This window comes from Pinus tabuliformis, chromosome X, assembly GCF_031772625.1.
Source record: "Pinus tabuliformis cultivar Carrire ecotype Pingquan chromosome X, CPIR1, whole genome shotgun sequence".
Lineage (NCBI taxonomy): Eukaryota > Viridiplantae > Streptophyta > Pinopsida > Pinales > Pinaceae > Pinus > Pinus tabuliformis.
In genome coordinates this window covers 144,754,012-144,771,740 of record NC_142308.1, presented here as the reverse complement: position 1 = coordinate 144,771,740, position 17,729 = coordinate 144,754,012, and the positions used below count along the sequence as shown (strand labels likewise).

Below are 17,729 nucleotides of genomic sequence, written 5' to 3'. Positions count from 1 at the left end.
CAAGGCCTGTAGAAGTCACTCATGATGTCTTGATTTATAGGATGGTTGATGAAAAGCAAATGGAGGTCAATGAGAGCTTCCTGTCCAAGAAAATTTAAATGATCTCTAGAATGTAATTTGTTTAATTGCGCTCGTAGAACCTTTTCAAGGTTGAGAGCGGGGTTAACCAAGCTACCAGGATTTCTTCTAGAGTACGTTCTTGTAAATGGATGAAAAAGTGGAGTCGCCACCCAAACATGAAACCAACCTAAATGTCTAGGTGCTATTGGTGTGAATGAACGAGATGAGAAGATTAGTGAGAGAACAAAAGACAAGGTGATAAGAAGATTAGTGAGAGAACAAAAGACAAGGTGATGAGAAGATGAATAATGATGCAAGAAGGATGCCAAAAAGTGTGGCGTTGGTGGGATTAGTGGAACGATTAAAGATGATTAGAAAATTATGAGAAATTATTGTAAGCCCTGGGATCGGAAAAATCTATCCCCAACAACGACGCCAAAAAATGTTGTCGCTCGGATTGTATAGGACCGTGACAACTGCTCAGGGCGGGGGCTGTCCCTCTGATCTCCGTCCACTTTGTTCTAGCTGTCTCCCAACAACAAGCTATGGGGGGTAGTCCCTATGGAAATGAGGTGAAGGAAAACAAGTCGGGAACCAAGTTGCCTGGGAAACATAGATGAGTGGCCTAGCTACTCGGTAGAATTTAGCAAGATTAATGATTAGATTAGATTTGAAGTATGAGACCAGTGCCTTGTGGAGTTACAATTCTTGCTTGTTATAAATTTAGACCAAGTAACTGGATGGACATCCGCAAGTTAATATGATAGACTAACCTATATGAGATGCAATTCCTAAGAGCTAGGTGTGATGCAAGGGTGTTGGTTAATTTTAGATTAAATGCCTAGTCTAAGTTGAACCTCTCCCTTAACTGTTTTGAGAAACAGTCTTCAGAGTAGGTTGTGAGATGGAAGCCAACAGGAAGCAGTCAGTGGCCTAATTAACGATACCTCCCCTTGTGTTCCAACCACCCAGTGCCTCCGGCGCCACAGACACTGTGCCTTTGACGACTGCAAGGTCATTGTGTTAACCACTAAGAAGGGCTGAATCCCTCAAGCTAATTGGAAAAGGGTTGCCCTAGGAGTCTATCAACCAAGCTTGTACTTGGAGGTAAGTTATTAATGCAAAATAATTCCTAGAATACATATGCAACGATTATGAGTGAAATTATTTTGATTTAAGATTGGTTTATGACTTTTAAATACTTAATGTGAATTATCTTATAGCAAGAGTACTTAAAAATGATGATATGACAATCTTAAACAAGATAAGTGCTTAAAGATACAAGTGCAAGCTTCAGTAATAAATTAATCCACAAAATGCTTAACCAATTCTTGATAAGAAATTTGATCAATTCATCCATTTATCAAGTAGCCACAAAACTATAAGATGCCAATCACGATTACCAAAGATGTTTCCAAACGAGATTACATGTGATCTTATTACTCAATGCCAATTATTAAGAGAAACTCAACCAGATTCACAAGATATCAATATGCCCAAGAGACTTATCACCAAGATGATCTATGATTTAAGCTCTTTAGTAAGTGAGTTTATTAGATGTGAAATATGAGCACATTGTTGGAAATTGTAACTAGGATCGGTTTTCATTTAATGTATTTGAGTCATCATGAAATGTATTTGTCAAAAGAATAAAGAAAATAATTTTTATTATTGTAAAAATGACTTGTTAAAGCATGGGTTTCATGCTTGGGTCGTCATTATATTAATGAAAGTCCCCATTGTGGACTACTAGGATTAATATTGAGTTTATAGAGTCATTGTACATTCAAAGAGACTCTTCTTGGGATTTTGAGTCATGTAAAAAGGTCAAGTATTGAGTCAAATATGATTTGTGTGTCCTCCACGCCAAGTCAACCTAGAAGAGATCAAGTCGGCCCAAGGACCCTAATTCTACCCAGAAGAAGCCTATAAATACAAGCTTTCCATATGTTCCAAATAATAAAACTTGGCATGAGAGCCCAAGCTAGATTGAGAACTTCGTTATCTGAGAAATTTTTCCTCCATCTGTTAAGGGTGATGGTAATACTCACTTTATCCCTGTCAGACTGCTGAAAGATATTGGCAGAAGCATCCCATAGTCTGGAAGTGAAATTACAGCTGTTGAGAAGATGTTCCATAGTTTCCTCTTGGGCCTTACAGAGCTGGCATATAGAAGGACCAAATATTCCCCTCTTTCGAATGTTGTCCCAAGTCAAGATTTTCTTTTGCAGAACCAACCACATGAAGAGTTTGATCTTCATCCAACCTTGATGTCTCCAGAGGTTTAGCCAGGTTTTGTTCGGAGCCTGGGTTACCAGCTCAAGGAGAATACTTTTTGCCTCCTTAATGTTGAAGATGCCTTTACTGTTGTTTCTCCATCTGAGTTGGTCATGCCCTTCAGACACCAAGATCATTTGTTGTTCCAATATTTGACCAAAATCCCCAGCTTTTGTTTCCAACATTCTATCATTCCTGTAGTTTATCTTCTTCCAAGTCCTATTTTTCCTGGTGTTGTGGGTATAATCCCAAAAATCTTTCACTCTAGTTAGACCTTGGTTTTCCGTTTCATTATTAAGGTTCCAAAAATCCTCTCTTAACAGTTTCGGTTCTTGTTGCCATTTGTCCTCCCAGAAAAGAGCCAGGTCTCCTTCTTTGATTTCCCAAAAGCTATTTCGTTGAACTAAGCCTTTATTCCCCCAGGCTTTATTCCAAATGGCAGAGCCTTTAATGTTACCAGACATCCTTATGAGATCAAAGTGATGCCAGGATTTAGCGTATTTTTCTTTCCATATGCTTGCCCATTGTGACGACTTGGGACTTTTGACCCATCTCCACCAAAGTTTGGCCCCTAGGACCTTACTTAGGATCTCCTGGTCATCTACACCGAGACCCCCATGATTCTTGGGTTTACAGATTTTTTCCCAAGAGACCAAGGCCCACTTCTTTCTAGCATCCTCCCTTCCCCAGAGAAAGTCTCTTTGGATGTTTTTGAATTGCTGCAGAACTCCCAGAGGGGCTGGAAGTGCTGATAGCATGAATCTACTTGTTCTTTCAATTAACAAGTTATTTATCAATATATATACCAAAATAAACACAAATGCAACCTTCACACATATACAGATCAACAACTGAATTAAACTGAGACAACATAAGGGACACTGTTATTTTTGGACAATCGTCCCTAGAAAAACCCAATTCGGGAAAACCGGTGCAATAGATGAGGGTTTTTATTATTATGCAGTTTTCTAAATACAACTAGGGGGCCAAAAATGGCTCATCTTTCAGAGATTTTCCTTGGCAGAAGTACTTTTCTTCGGAGACAAATATTCTGGCTACTCAGCAACCGAATGAATAGCCTCTCAGTGACTTTGAATGCTCCCTTAGCTGGACAAAGAAAGTTGCTCCAAGCTACCCTTAGGAACTGTGTCACCCTCTACGGTTCTGTGTCAGCTAACCAACTCTCAGTCTGCCACACGAAAATTCCTTAGTGCTGCCTCTTCAGCCCAGCGTCGGCTCTGCAGCCTTCTGCGCTGCCTGCGTTAGCCTCTGTTGCCTCTGCGTCAGCCTCTTGGCCCTTTGTGTCACCTTCACTGGCCTCCTCTACCTCTACGTCAGTCCTAGCTGCCTCTGTGTCAGCCTTCCAAGGCTTTGTGCTGTCTCTCCGACACTCTCTTTGCCTCTCTGCTATGTATTCTCAGCCTTCTGCCGAACTGCCCCTCGCTACAACGTATCACTAACTCGATTGCTCAACAAACCCTGCCCCAGAAAATCGAATTATTGATTAACTTGGTGTATCTCCAACTAACCGTCAAACCTCCTCTTATAATTTTCCTGTTGACGATTCAACAACTGAGATTAAGTCCCTAATCAACAACTAAGATTAGATTTGGCTTGATCGTCGTTATTTATATCTTTCTCACCCATATTATATTGATACACATTAATATTTTAATTTTCCTAAGTTTAGACTTAGGGTCTCCTTGAAAATAATAATTATTTTAATATCTCTCCATCCAGGTGGAATTTCCCCTTGGAGATCTCATGTGCCTTAGCCTCTCCATCAATTTTCATGGCTAGAGCACATCCGATGCTACCAAAAATCAACACTCCCTCTTAGCGAGGAATGTGCTCTAGCAATGCTTCACTATAGAAACATCACATTGATCTTTCGCATCGGTACCTGTGCTGATGCTCGGCCTGCTGCCTCACATCCCTGCACCGCTGCTTCCTGTACTGCTGCCCATGACACTGCCACTGCGACATCTGTACTGCAACTCCCTCTCAGCATGCTGCCCATGCTGCCCCTAGCACTGTCACTGCTAACTGCTGCACTGCAACCTAGCTACTGAGAAGCAAGTAATTGTCTTCTCCCAAATATTGACATCCCGGTCAGTCTGGAAGCCTCGTGATGCCGAAGCAGCCTCTATTGCTATCCTGTGCTCCCTCTGCTGCCATTGCGTTGCTGCATACAACTATGTACCTCTCGCACTCTTGAAACCTCCATTGCGCTGCCTCATATTTCTGCACTCAAGCACTGCCTTGCTGCTCCACTACACTTTGCTCCACTCTACACTTGTCATCACGCTACTGTCGTTAAGGGCTCCCGTAGCCGGATGCGATCCAAGAGTTTGGGCACCTCAAGGATCTTACCCTTAGTATGTAGTCCTCCTGACTACAACTCGATGTCTCCCCGCTTCTTCTCTAGAGGTGCATGAGCACTCATGGCACAATCGTCATCAGTGTCAACCTCTTTCTCCGCCTTAGTTGGAGCTGCCTTTGAATCAGAAGACTCTCCCTTGTTTTTCTTCCTGGGACACTGAGATGCATGATGTCCCAGCTCCCCACAATGGAAGTACTTAACCTTGGAGATGTCCTTTTTCTTCCTCTTCCCTTGCTATTCCATATATACTAGAGCCGCATCCTCCTCCTCTCCTTTCTTGATTCGACCTCCCTTGCCACTACTCCCTGCCTTGGTCATCCTTCTGATCTCTTCCTGGCGAAGAGCTGCCCACATCTTCTCCCAACTAGGAAGAGTAGCCCTGCCCAAAATACTTTGGACAAATGTCTCCCATTCCTTGGAGACTGCATTCAGGGCAATACTGACCATAAACTCTGGATCTGATGTAGACCCCACAGAAGTGAGTTGGTCGCGAATTTCCTGCAACCTGAGAAGGAATGGATCTATTTGCTCTCCCTTCTGCATCTGATATGACCGCAACTGATTCTCCATTAGTATCTTCCGCTGCACGGAAGAGCCGTAGTATAAGGTGGTCAAGGCCTTCCACATCTCCCTTGCTGTGTTCTTCTCAGTAATATGTGGTATGACATGATCTTTGACCCCATCTAGGATCAAGCATTTTGCCTTCGCCTCGGCCTTCTCATACTTCTCATTAGCATTCGGGTCAACTAGGACAACTACGGCTTTCAAGGCATAGTCCTTGATGCGATGTTTGTCCAAGATTGCCAGGATCCTAGCCTTCTAGATGACAAAATTGGGAGCTCTGTCTAATCTGTCCTGATCCCTCAATCCATTGACTACCATCTCTGCTCCTCTTCTAGACTCCCTCTGAGTCTCGACTTCCCTCCTGGAAATCCTCCTGCCAACTGTCGAACTACTCCTCTCCAATCCTCCTTTGCCGCTGCAACACGGATCTGGATTCCTTGGCTAGAAATCTGTCGAGGTAGTGATTCCCTCTACCTTGGTTCCGTCTCCTTAAACATTGTTCTGCTTTGACAGAAACAACTTCCCACGAGCTCCTCAAATCACAATTTGCCCATAGCTTCCCAAGCCCCGACAACTGAAGAAACTGAGCCTTTCAGGCTGTGCGCAATCCCGACAAAGGCTGAATCTGCCCCTCCGATCAACTGCGTCAATCCTACCTGGCTTAGCAGGATGACGTGGCTCTTCGTGAGCCTGTTCTGCCTCTCTCTGCCTCTACGCTGGCCCTTTCCTTGGCTCGAAATGATGATGCAGGCTCTGCACCACTTCTTCTCTTGCTGGTTCTGCTCGAGAACAACGTTCTCTTGGGACAACTGCTTCTATGCAAATTTCAGATTTCTGCTGCTGTCTTCAATCCTCCTATGATCTGCAATGCTCTGATACCATGTGGAAATTTCTAAGACTGACACATTAGAAATCCCTACTGCATTATCTGGTTTATTATCTCCTACTTGTTCTTTCAATTAACAAGTTATTTATCAATATAAATATCGAAATAAACACAAATGCAACCTTCACACATATACAGATCAACAACTGAAATAAACTGAGACAACACAAGGGACCCTGTTATTTTTGGACAATCATCCTCGGAAAAACCCAATTCGGGAAAACCAATGTAGCAGATATGAGGGTTTTTATTATTAATGCAGTTTTCTGAATACAACTAGGGTGCCAGAAATGCCTCACCCTTAAGAAATTTTCCTTGGCAAAAGTACCTTTCTTCGGAGACAGATATTCCGGCTAATTAGCAACCGGATGAATAGCCTCATAGCGACTTCGACTACTCCCTTAGCTGGACAACGAAAGCTAGTCCAAGCTACCGTCAGGAACTGCATCACCCTCCAGAGACTGCGTCAGCTAACCAGCTCTCAGTCTGCCTCACGGAAATTCCTCAGTGTTGTCTCTTCAGCCTAGCGTCACTTTGCAGTGCTTTGCGTTGCTTGGGTCAGCCTCTGCATCAGCGTCTTGGCCCTCTGCGTCAGCCTTTTGGCCCTTTGCGTTACCTGCGCTGGTCTCCTCAGCCTCTGTGTCAGTCTTGGCTGCCTCTATGTCAGCCTTCCAAGGCTCTGCGCTGTCTCTACGACACTCTCTCATCCTCTTTGCTATGTATTCTTGGCCTTCTGTCGAACTGCCCTTCGCTGCAACAAATCACTAACTCGATTTCTCAGCAAACGCTGTCCCAGATAATCAAATTCTTGATCAACTTGGTGTATCTCCAACAAACCCTCTAGCCTCTTATACTTTTCTTGTTCACGATTCAACGGACGAGATTAAGTCCCTAATCAATGGCTAGGATTAGATTTGGCTTGATCCTCGTTATTTAGAACTTTCTCACCCATATTATATTAATACACATTAATATTTTAATTTTCTTAAGCTTAGACTTATGGTTTCATTAAAAATATTAATTATTTTAATATCTCTCCATTCGGGTGGAATTTCCCCAAAGGAATTCTGTTTCTTGGAGATCTCATGTGCCTTAGCCTCTCCACCAATTATCATGGCTAGAGCACATCTGATGCTACCAAAAATCAACACATTACATCATAAAAGGAACCCTTGCACGTCCCAACCCCGATGAGTAATGAAATGACTCATCCTCAAGGGGTAATACAACTTCTATACATCATTTAAGGCGAACTATAATCCTTTGTGCGACGAGTAGCAATACAAAGAAAAATCAAGCAAAGGGCGACAAGATGTGTGGAAAAACAAAAGCCAAGGTGGTATCTCATGCATTCATAATTGCTCCCTTCTCACATTTATACATTCAAGATGTGGATGTCCATCATTCTGGTCCCTTTGACCATGGCACTTGGCCACGAAGTCTTCTCACCTCCATACCATTAGTATTATTCACTAACACCTATCAATTGAAGGGTGGACTGAGGAAATGTTACTTCCCCTTAGGGGTTGGAAACACCTAATAGAGTTATCCTTTAGCCACTCCTACCTAGGGAGGAAACACCATTGTGAGCTCAAGTTCCCGCTTTTGGAAGGGAATCCCTATTTGAAGTGTTGAATAACTCATTACATTCAAGCTTGGCATCACTTAGATGCAATAATGATTATTGTCCCTGGTGACTTGTTGCTTTCACTAGACTTTGTGAAAATTTCAAATCTATTGTAGCAACGGGAAATTCTTCTTTTAACTGATTATTATTACTTGTAGTTTACTTGCTATGACAAACAACGAATAAGATCATAACTGCAATTTTCACCAGAATAAAATGCACTGTAGAAATAAAACTGGAACTGAGAAAATATATCACATACACAATAAAATAACAACCTTATTTTTGGACAAATGTCCTCGGAAAAACCCAATGTGGGAAAATCGGTGCAGCAGATGAGGGTTTTATTATTATTATGCAACAATGAAAATTTATGAGTACAATTTGGATGCCAAATTGGCAATCCACTCTCGAGAAAATACTAGCAAAATATCTGAGAGAATTTTCTCTCTTCGTAAGTAATCTTGCTCCACAATCAACTCTCAAATTGCCTCTGCGTCAACCTCCACGCAAGCACTGTGTAGGCTAAAACTCACACAACCTGGAATAGTTGCAATTTGTTGTTGCTGACTGTTTGTTATGAATATACTTAGAGGAACGCTTTAACACCAATGTAATGAACAAAGTTCGTATACTCAGAGGAATGCTCTGATACTAATGTAACGAACAAAGTGTTGAAGGAATTGTAACTAGGTTCAGTCTTCATAAATGTACTTTTGATATTTGTATTTATTCAAGACAAGAAATATTATTTTTATAATATATGTCAATGAGTTTCTTGGTCATTGAAGTAGGTCTAGCACATATTAAAGAGCTATAGGTGAGTCAAAAAGTCAAAAGAATTATGTTAAAGACCTTAAGGGTATGTTACATTATGTATAAGAGTCAAAGGAGTCACCTCCAAGCAAAGGAAGTCAAGTCAGCCTCAAGGCAGCAAGTCGGCCTACAAGTTGGTCTAAAGGAGGGACAATCCTCTATATATAGAGGCTGTCCACTCCTCCAAATAGAACACAATCATCTCTGAAATCAACGAGCAAGGGAAGTCAAAGAAAAGGTGGAAAAGTCGAGTTTAAAAGAGCCTCTAGGGCAACGAAGAAGGAGGAGATATAACTGAAGTCTAAAGGACTGCTTTAGGGTGAATTGCAGTCACACGTGCAAGGAAAATGAGGGCTATCTGCAGTCACTACAACAGCAACATCAAAGTTGCTCATCTCTCATCGTTTGAGCTACAAACTAGGCCTACTAAGCCTCCTATCCAAGCGAAGAAGGAAGGACCTTAAGCGAAGGAAAAAGGAGCCATATAACATCAACAAGACCTCTCACACGTGCGAGAATTAGGGCTGCAGTGTTGTCACACAAAGCCTACAACTATACATTAAAGAAGAAACACTGTTGGTAAAGAGAAGGAAGGAGTATCCTTAGGTGAAGGATCTCACTAAGTACAAAAGATAAGTGTCTCTTCTAGAAGGACTACTAACAGTGGAAGGAAGAATGAAGTGCCGGAAGAAGGTGGACAAAGTACCGGGTTGACATAGTGAAGAGAAAAGGAAGGACTTGACTTGTGCTTGGAGGATCTTCTAGTCAAGGGTCTAGGGTTTGGCATTGCTCAAGAAAGAAGCTTCAATAAGAGAAAACTTACCAAAGGGTTTTCCTCTCAAGAGAATAAAGGTTTTGGCCTTGGCAGAGAGCCAACATCTTGTTTTCTTGTTTTATGTTTTTGATAGCAGTTTGATGAAGTACACACACATGCATTAATAAGAGAAGAAGCCGATTAAGCTAAAAAAGATAAATTGGAAAAAGACTTCACAAATTGTTATCAAGTCAAGAAGAATCACTCTACATCTAATTGCCCTAGATTCTTCAAAACAAAGCTCGTATACTGCAATAATCTTCAGGATACTTTGAAGACAAAGACATTCATTGTAGGACAAGTAATAGTATATATATAATATTTGAATACAAGTGAGATGATTACAACGAGGGTGAGGGCCTACTTATATGCGTAGGCAGGTACCTCTTCACAACGGTTATGACCTTAGGAACATACCTTTTCATTACTAACTATTTTGTTAATTAATAATTAATTATGATTATTATTGTTTACATTAATTTTTATTATTTTACTATAAACTATAATCATAGCATTGCCTTCCTTTTTAAAAAAGCTTTGTCCTCAAAGCTTACTGATGAAAAGATTTGATATCTTTTCTCTTTTTGAATATCTTCTTGTCTCAAAACTATCATCTTCATTGATACAAGATGATATGATCTTCTGATTGATAAACAAAATTGTTGAACTGAGAATGGATCTGACCATCCTATATTAATCTTTTGTGGAATGGTGTAGTTACTAGATATTTTAGATGAATTTTTATCACAATATTGAATTACACTGACATTAGTAGTCTTCGGAACAGATGCCTATTGTTTCTATTCAGAGCGATACATATTTGTAGACTGATGGAGATGTTTTCTCTTGTGATTCAGATGTTGATAAGGGGTTCTTGTGGTTTGATCTTGCCTTAATCTATTTATGGTGATTTCTTGGTTTATCGGAGGTATCTGATTTCTTTCGGGTACAAAGGTTTCTTGATTAGTTGCGAGATCTTTACTTGAAATTTCCATTGTTTGGACTACAACTTCTAAGTATGCCCTCACTTCAGTTGGTTTATCTTCTTCTTGAGTTGTGATATTGACTAGATCGATATTTGTTCCTTTTTCTTCAATTTGGATGGTTACATTTGACGACTTCGATACATCTTGTGTGATGAGCTTCTAATTTATTTTTCAATGGTTGCTTATCATTTCTAAGTTTCTTAATTTGAGTGAGAAATTTCTTGCTATGGTCCTTAAGACGAGTAATTTCATCGTTTTTGTCAGCGGTGATCTTGTCAACTTATTTTTGCATATTTTGTATCGTTTTTTTACTTTCTTGAAGAATTACTTTCGAGATATCTTGTATGTCTTCTGGCGTCACTGAATCTGGCTTCAAAGTAACGTCCTGTAGTGTTATTTTTTTCTTTTTGTGAGAAAATGTCAAAAACTTCTTTTTGTATTTAGGATAAAGGACCCTACTGATTCCATCCAGGGAAAACCTAGAATTATATCACTGTTGTCGCAAAACAAGGTTTTAATGATGAATTGCGATTCAAATGTATAATCCCCAATGTTTAATTGTAAATTGGTGATGACATGTTGTTTTTTGTTAAGATGGTCTGATTTTTCGCTTATATTTGACTTAAGAATTACTAATTGATTAGCGAGTTTAGGGTTTATATAATTTTTATCTTCAACAAACAAAATAGAAATAGTAATATCTTTTCCTGCAATAGACCCTTTACTTCTGAATAGCACTCTTCTTAAACACGTTGTGTCCTGTCTCGTTCATGCGTTGTGTGTATTGCGATTTGTTGTGCCGCTCTGCAAAACAAGATTAATGTTCCCTTTTTGTCAAAGTTGATTGTTAACTTGTCGACACCGTCTGTGTATAGCAGAAGCAACAAAAATGCAGGATGGCCGCACCTTTTGGAAATTGAACCCTACAGACCAATTCTGTACTCTTCACACTTATTTATCACTCGATCTCCTTCCCAACAACGATTATTATTGTGATATGTGATTGTAATGACGACTTGTAGTGTTGTGGTCAAGGTTTTTGTGTAATGGGTTTGGTTGTCTATTTTTGAAAGGTGACGACATTGGAGTGGTGGGAATTGAGAGGTCGCTGGTATCGAATGACTGTGGCAGGAGTGTTGTGGTCCACGACGACAATGCCTGGGTGAACGATGGTTGTAGTGGCTGCTGGTCCCGGGGTTTGGTAGGGTGAGGGCTGACATGCAGTAGTCGACGACAATGGCGGGGAGTTGTGCGGTTGACAAGTCAATTTGATTTATTTATTTATATAACTTTTTTTTTGCTTTGAATTTTTTTCCTATAATTTCTTTATATATATATTTTTTTCAATATTATTATGACGGAGTCTTTTTTTGTAAGCTTGGCAAGACTACATCTTCATCATGTCCTATTTATCACCCTGATTGCGGAGGGGTATTGAATCAGTGACTTTACATCAAGGAGTACCTTAACAGAGCACCTGATCACCGTCTATCCAAGACGTGGACACGAGTCTTTTTTTTTAATATATATGTATATTTTTTAATTTTATTTTATTTTTAATATATATTCCTCTTGTTTTTTTAAAATGGAAAATGGTCTCACGAAAAAATGTAGAATCTCCAAAACTATGTAGCGAAACGCTTTAATCATGATGACAATAAAGTTGACGAAAATTTGATGGCCATAGGCCGGATCAGACTGACTCTATGCAACGATTGAGCAGCCAGAGGATCGAACAACTCTGATACTAATGTAACGAACACAATTTTGTATACTCAGAGGAATGCTTTGACACCAATGTAGTGAACAAAGGTCGTATACTCAGAGGAATGCTCTGATATCAACGTAACGAACAAAGTTCATGTACTGCAATAATTTCAGAACACTTCGAATAAAAAGACATCCATTGTAGGACAAGTAATAGTATATATGTAATATTTGAATACAAGTGAGATGATTACAATGAGGGTGAGGGCCTGCTTATATACCTAGGCATGTACCTAATCACAACAGTTATGTCCTTGGGGACATACCTCTTCATTACTAAGTATTTAGTTAATTAATCATTAATTTTGATTATTATTGTTTACATTATTTTTTATTATTTTACTATAAATTATATTCATAAGACTGTCTTTGCCATTGAGAAGGATTCGCTGGCCCTTTGGAAGAATTTCTCGGCACTCAGCTCCTGAATTGATCCCTCCTTCGACTTGATCGAACTGCCTCCTTGAGGCTCTACATAAGCATGTGCGTAACCTCCTTGTGGAATACTCAACCTCCCTTAGTTGATTCGTCCGACACTGGAAAATCCACTGGATATCATTGTCCCTGCTCCCTCTCACTCCTGCACCATTTCTGGCTTGAACTCTTCTTCCCTGCTCTGCTGCCGCAACTAGATAGCTTGATCTGTCAAGGAACTCGACCTCTCAAGTTTGTCTATCTCCTACCCAACACCCCGCTCTTATAATCTCTTGTTGGTGAACCACCGACCATGATTAGATGTACATCAATGGCTAAGATCATGTCAAACTCAATTTGTGTGAGTTTCTAGAGCATTCTCACCTTTCTCAATTAATTGCTGTTAATTAATCGATTTTCCTAAGTCGAGACTAGAACACTTGTCCGATGCTACGAAAACTAACACTCCCTCTTAGCGAGGAAGTTGTTCTACTATTTCATAACATCCTCCCATATGTTGCTAATGTTTGACAACTGGGACAACCAACTATTGCACATATTCTGATTCATCTGCCATTTTGTAGCTGAACCACATTGCATCCACACTGTTGCTGACAGTGCATTGTACTCTTGTACTACTGCCAACACTACTTTGCGCTGCAACTGATCTTATGTTGTTGCTGCTGCAACTACTGCAATTGAGAATTGATCTCGATCTCATCTCATGCTATTGATGCTTCTGCACTGCCACCATGCTGCCACAAAGACTGTAACTGTGTGTATTGATCTCTCAGAATCTGAAGATCCATACTTCCATAGGGTTGCTCCGTTTGAAGTTGGACTCCCCTTGAGTCTCGATCTCCCAATAGGAACTCTCTTCCTCCCTTCTAGCAAAGCCTCTCTATTGCAACTCACACTCCTGTCTGCATGCTGAATTAGAGTGCATAGTTTTGCTGTAGAAAAAAAAAAATCTTGTCTCTGAAAACCCTTTCCAATACACTGTCCCTCTTGTTGCATATTGAAACTACTCGTTCTGCCTCAGGATCTCCTCTCGATACTGTATACGATCTGTAGCCTCTGCAACATAGACTAGCTGATTGTCTTTGGCTATAACTTTGTCCCAATTGACCAATTTGCATTGCCTCCCTCGACTTCATATGTTGGAATTAAGTCAGCCTCCTTTCCTCCGAAAACGCTAGAAACCTCTCTGGTTGGAATTGCTCCTGCTACATGCCACTGGGAAATTCACACTTCCTGTGTCACTGCATCTAGCTTTGCAACTGTCTCACGTGTACTGACTGCAACTAGATCTGCAACGGTCATTTGAATGACTAATTGCGTCTGCTGATATTGAACTTGCTACTATGATATTGCGGGCCCCTATAGCAAAGGTGATGATCTTGTTGCAACAACTGGCACTGATCTAACTGATCTCCTTGCTGCTTCTGCAATGGATCTTGCTCATCTGGCACACTTGAATTTCATTCTCCTCCACCTAGATCTAGTGCCCTACTATCTCTTTTCGAGCCTTGTCCCTTACTTGGACCTTTCTTCACTTTGCAACTCGCACTAGAAATCTCGGACTTTCTTCGACACGTCTCTGGCAACTGGAAGTCGATCTATCGTCCAGATTTGCATTTTGGCTAACTCGCATGGATAGCTTTGGCAATATCGTACGACCATCTCTAGAAAGCTGCAAAATCTTTGAAACTGAAATAAACTTGAGATTGGATCTGGAAATCTCCTCCTCTTTCTTGCTCGACCTTCCCTTTGCTACTCGCACTCCCTTCTAGAATGTGCATATCTACTTCTGTTTGCCTCCAGATGTCCCTTCTCCGTTATTTATTCTGCCTACTACCTCAACTGGGCAACTCGCTCAACCTTCTGGAAGTCCTTCAGAATCTAGCACATGACTTGCTGCTCCTGAAGCTCGCAATGGCCGACTGGAAAAACTACTACGACTTACTGCAACTGGAAATCACAAATCTCCTCTTGAAAAGGATCTCGAAACCCTCTCAGAAATTATGAGAATTCCTTTCTCTGTGTGATTTTTTTTCTTCTTTTGCCCAACATTGATCTGCTACTACAAAACCTCCTACAAAATCACTATGCCTAGATCTGCTTAATGAAATCTCTGATTTGCTCATCAGATATGTTTTCCGACAAATCCACTACCTACTGGAACTACTAGTCTGCTATTGGGCAAATCAAACTCTTCCTCCTGTCTGGATCTGGAAATCGAATTTCCTGTCCAACAATTTGAACTACCTGGGTTACTTGCGCAGATACTGAAAACTGTGCTTAGAACGCCTTCTGAACCTGCACAAATTTTCCTTCTCTCCACTGAGCCTCTCATCTGTCTTCATCTTGGCTTTGATACTGTGTGAAATTTTCAACTCTATTGCAGCAACTGGAAATTATTCTTCTAACTGATTATTATTAAGTGCAGTTAATTTGCTATGACAAACAACGAATAAAGTCACAATTGCAATTTTCACCAAAATAAAATGCATTGCGGAAATAAAATTGGAACTGATAAAATAGAGCATACACACAATATAATAACACTGTTATTTTTGGACAAATGTCCCCAAAAATACCCAATGTGGGGAACCGGTGCACCAGATGAGGGTTTTATAATTATTATGCAACAATGAAATTTTTTGAGTACAATCTAGATGCCAAATTGGCAATCCACTCGTGAGAAAATACTGGCAAAATATTTGAGAGAATTTTCTCTCTCCACAAGCAATCCCGCACCACAATCAACTCTCAGAGTACCTCTGTGTCAACCTCTGCGCAAGCACTGTTCAAGCTGAAATTCACATTGCCTGGAATAGTTGCAATCTGTTGCTGCTGACTGTCTCTGCCACTGAGAAGGATTTGCTGGCCCTCTGGAAGAATTTTCCTGACACTCAGCTCCTAAATCGATCTCTCCTCTGGTTCGATCGAACTGCCTCCTCGAGGCTCTGTGCAAGCCCCTACGTAGCCTCCTTGTGGATACTCGACCTCTCGTAGCTAACTCTTCTGGCGCTGGAAAATCCACTGGATATCACTGTCCCTGCTCCCTCTCACTCCTGCGTCCCTTATGGCTTTAGCTCTTTTTCCCTGCTCTGCTATTGCAGCTGGATAGCTCGATCTGCCAAGGAACTTGACCTCTAAAATGTGTCTATCTCCAACCTAATGCCCTACTCTTATAATCTCTCATTGGTGAACCAATGGCCATGATTAGATCCCCATCAATGGTTAAGATCATCTCAAACTCAATCTGTATGAGTTTCTAGAGCATTATCACCTTTCTTAATTAATTGTTTTTCCGAAGTTAGACTTTGGAAATATTTATTATTGATTAATTAATTAAATTGAGCCATCTCCAGATGTTTTCTCCTGGAACTTCTTTTGGGTTTTGGAGATCTTGTGTTTCTTAGTCTCTTTGACCAAAGTCATGACTAGAACACTTGTCCAATGCTACAAAAACAAACAAACTTTGTGTTGTGATTGTTAGGTGGTGCAACAACTTATGTCGTGGGCACCTTCCCCACAGGTACCCATATCATTAGAGAAGTTTATTGGCACCCACAGGTGAAGCGTTGAGAGTCTTGGGTCTCTGAGCAACAATATCACATCGCATATGCCCTTGGGCACCTCCTGCACCCAAGATGTTTTGCCACTTTCCACTACATCTGATGATTCTTCAGGATGATACATCTGGACCCAACATGCCCCCAGGTCGACCTTAGCATCATATGAGGGATGGCAACTGATTCAGGGCCGAGATAAGGATGGTCTCACCTTGAGAGACTTGGGAGGGTTAGTATCACTTGGAAAGCCATCAACGTTGGATCAAAGTTGGAAATGTAGGAGACCACTTTGTGGTGCCCCAACTAAATTTTGGGGAGCACAAACAGCCATTGATGGAAATTTGAGGGCCAACCCTTAAATGATGATTTTTAGATGCTATTACATCACACTTGGCACCTTGCAACATCAACACTTGGCATTTGGAGCTCAATTTATGGATGATGTCAGCCCTAGAGGCCTCATGACTCACATGTGTGGGCTTTTCTTGGCATTTAAGTTGAGAGCTAGTGGGTTGACTTGTAACACAAGGGATTGTTGTGATTTAACTTGTCATTAGGGGGCTTTTAGGCTAAATTAGAACTCATCCTCATATAAATAAAGGAGAGGATTTTTCATTTTCATTGTTATCTCTTGGACTATTTTTGGCCTTCTTAGAGAGATTTTGACGACCTTGTTTCTTGGTGAAGATGTGATCTATGGAGTATTCTTGTTCATTGGAGCTATTTTCTTGACTTTGGAGAAGTTGTCTTGGATCAATAAAGGATTGTTCATGCATATTGTCTTGTAAGTGAGCTTTATTTATTGAAAATTTCTGATTTTATGTCTAATGTATGGAATAAAATTGGTGATCTAGGGCTTTCTATTGTGCCCTAATTTGTTGAAAATCAATTACATAGAATCTAGGTCTCATTATTGTATGCATTACTCATGTATAATATGTGAATGACAATCCCCTTGGCGAATCTTGATTATAGCTCTCCCAAGTGGTCTTGATCCCTCACAAAGGCAATAGTTAGGGTTTGTGCTAGGGAATCAAACATCCTTTCTCCTTTGCAAGTTATAGCTTATCTTAAGAATACGTAGATTCCATCCACCCAAGGGCTAGGCACTAGCCTTGTCTAGTTGGTGATCAAGTCATCTTTTATCCATAAATTGAAATCGCTTCTCTTTCTTCTCTAGTTTGACCCTCTCAAGGCCAAGCAACTCAATTAGGGCTTAGTGCGAATTAACTAGGAAGGGAAATTTTTGGTCTTGGAGAGTTTCAACATCAAGGATTGTAGTGGTTTCCCAAAATCATTCCTCTTAGTGGCCATTCTCTCTATTTTCGTCCTTAATTTCTCTTGCCCTAGGTCAAACCCTAGTTTGGTTAAGCTTCAACTTGAGGGCTTGTGAAGGTTTCATGTGCCTTTGTCTTGCTAATCCTCATTATTGGAAACCTTTTCTTTACACCTTGACCTTGGGAGATTCCCTCTTCCACTCTATTACTCAAACCTTAGGTTTAGCGTGCCCTATTTTTGGCTTGTCTAAGGAAGCACATTGCCTCTTCTTCATTG

The 17,729-nt window shown here is 40.6% G+C and overlaps 1 protein-coding gene across 1 annotated transcript in view; it reads left to right on the top strand.

Moving 5' to 3' along the window:
• The window catches only part of SOX (sulfite oxidase), a 348,282-nt gene that overhangs the window by 93,379 nt on the left and 237,174 nt on the right, over positions 1-17,729 (top strand). The window lies entirely within an intron of this gene.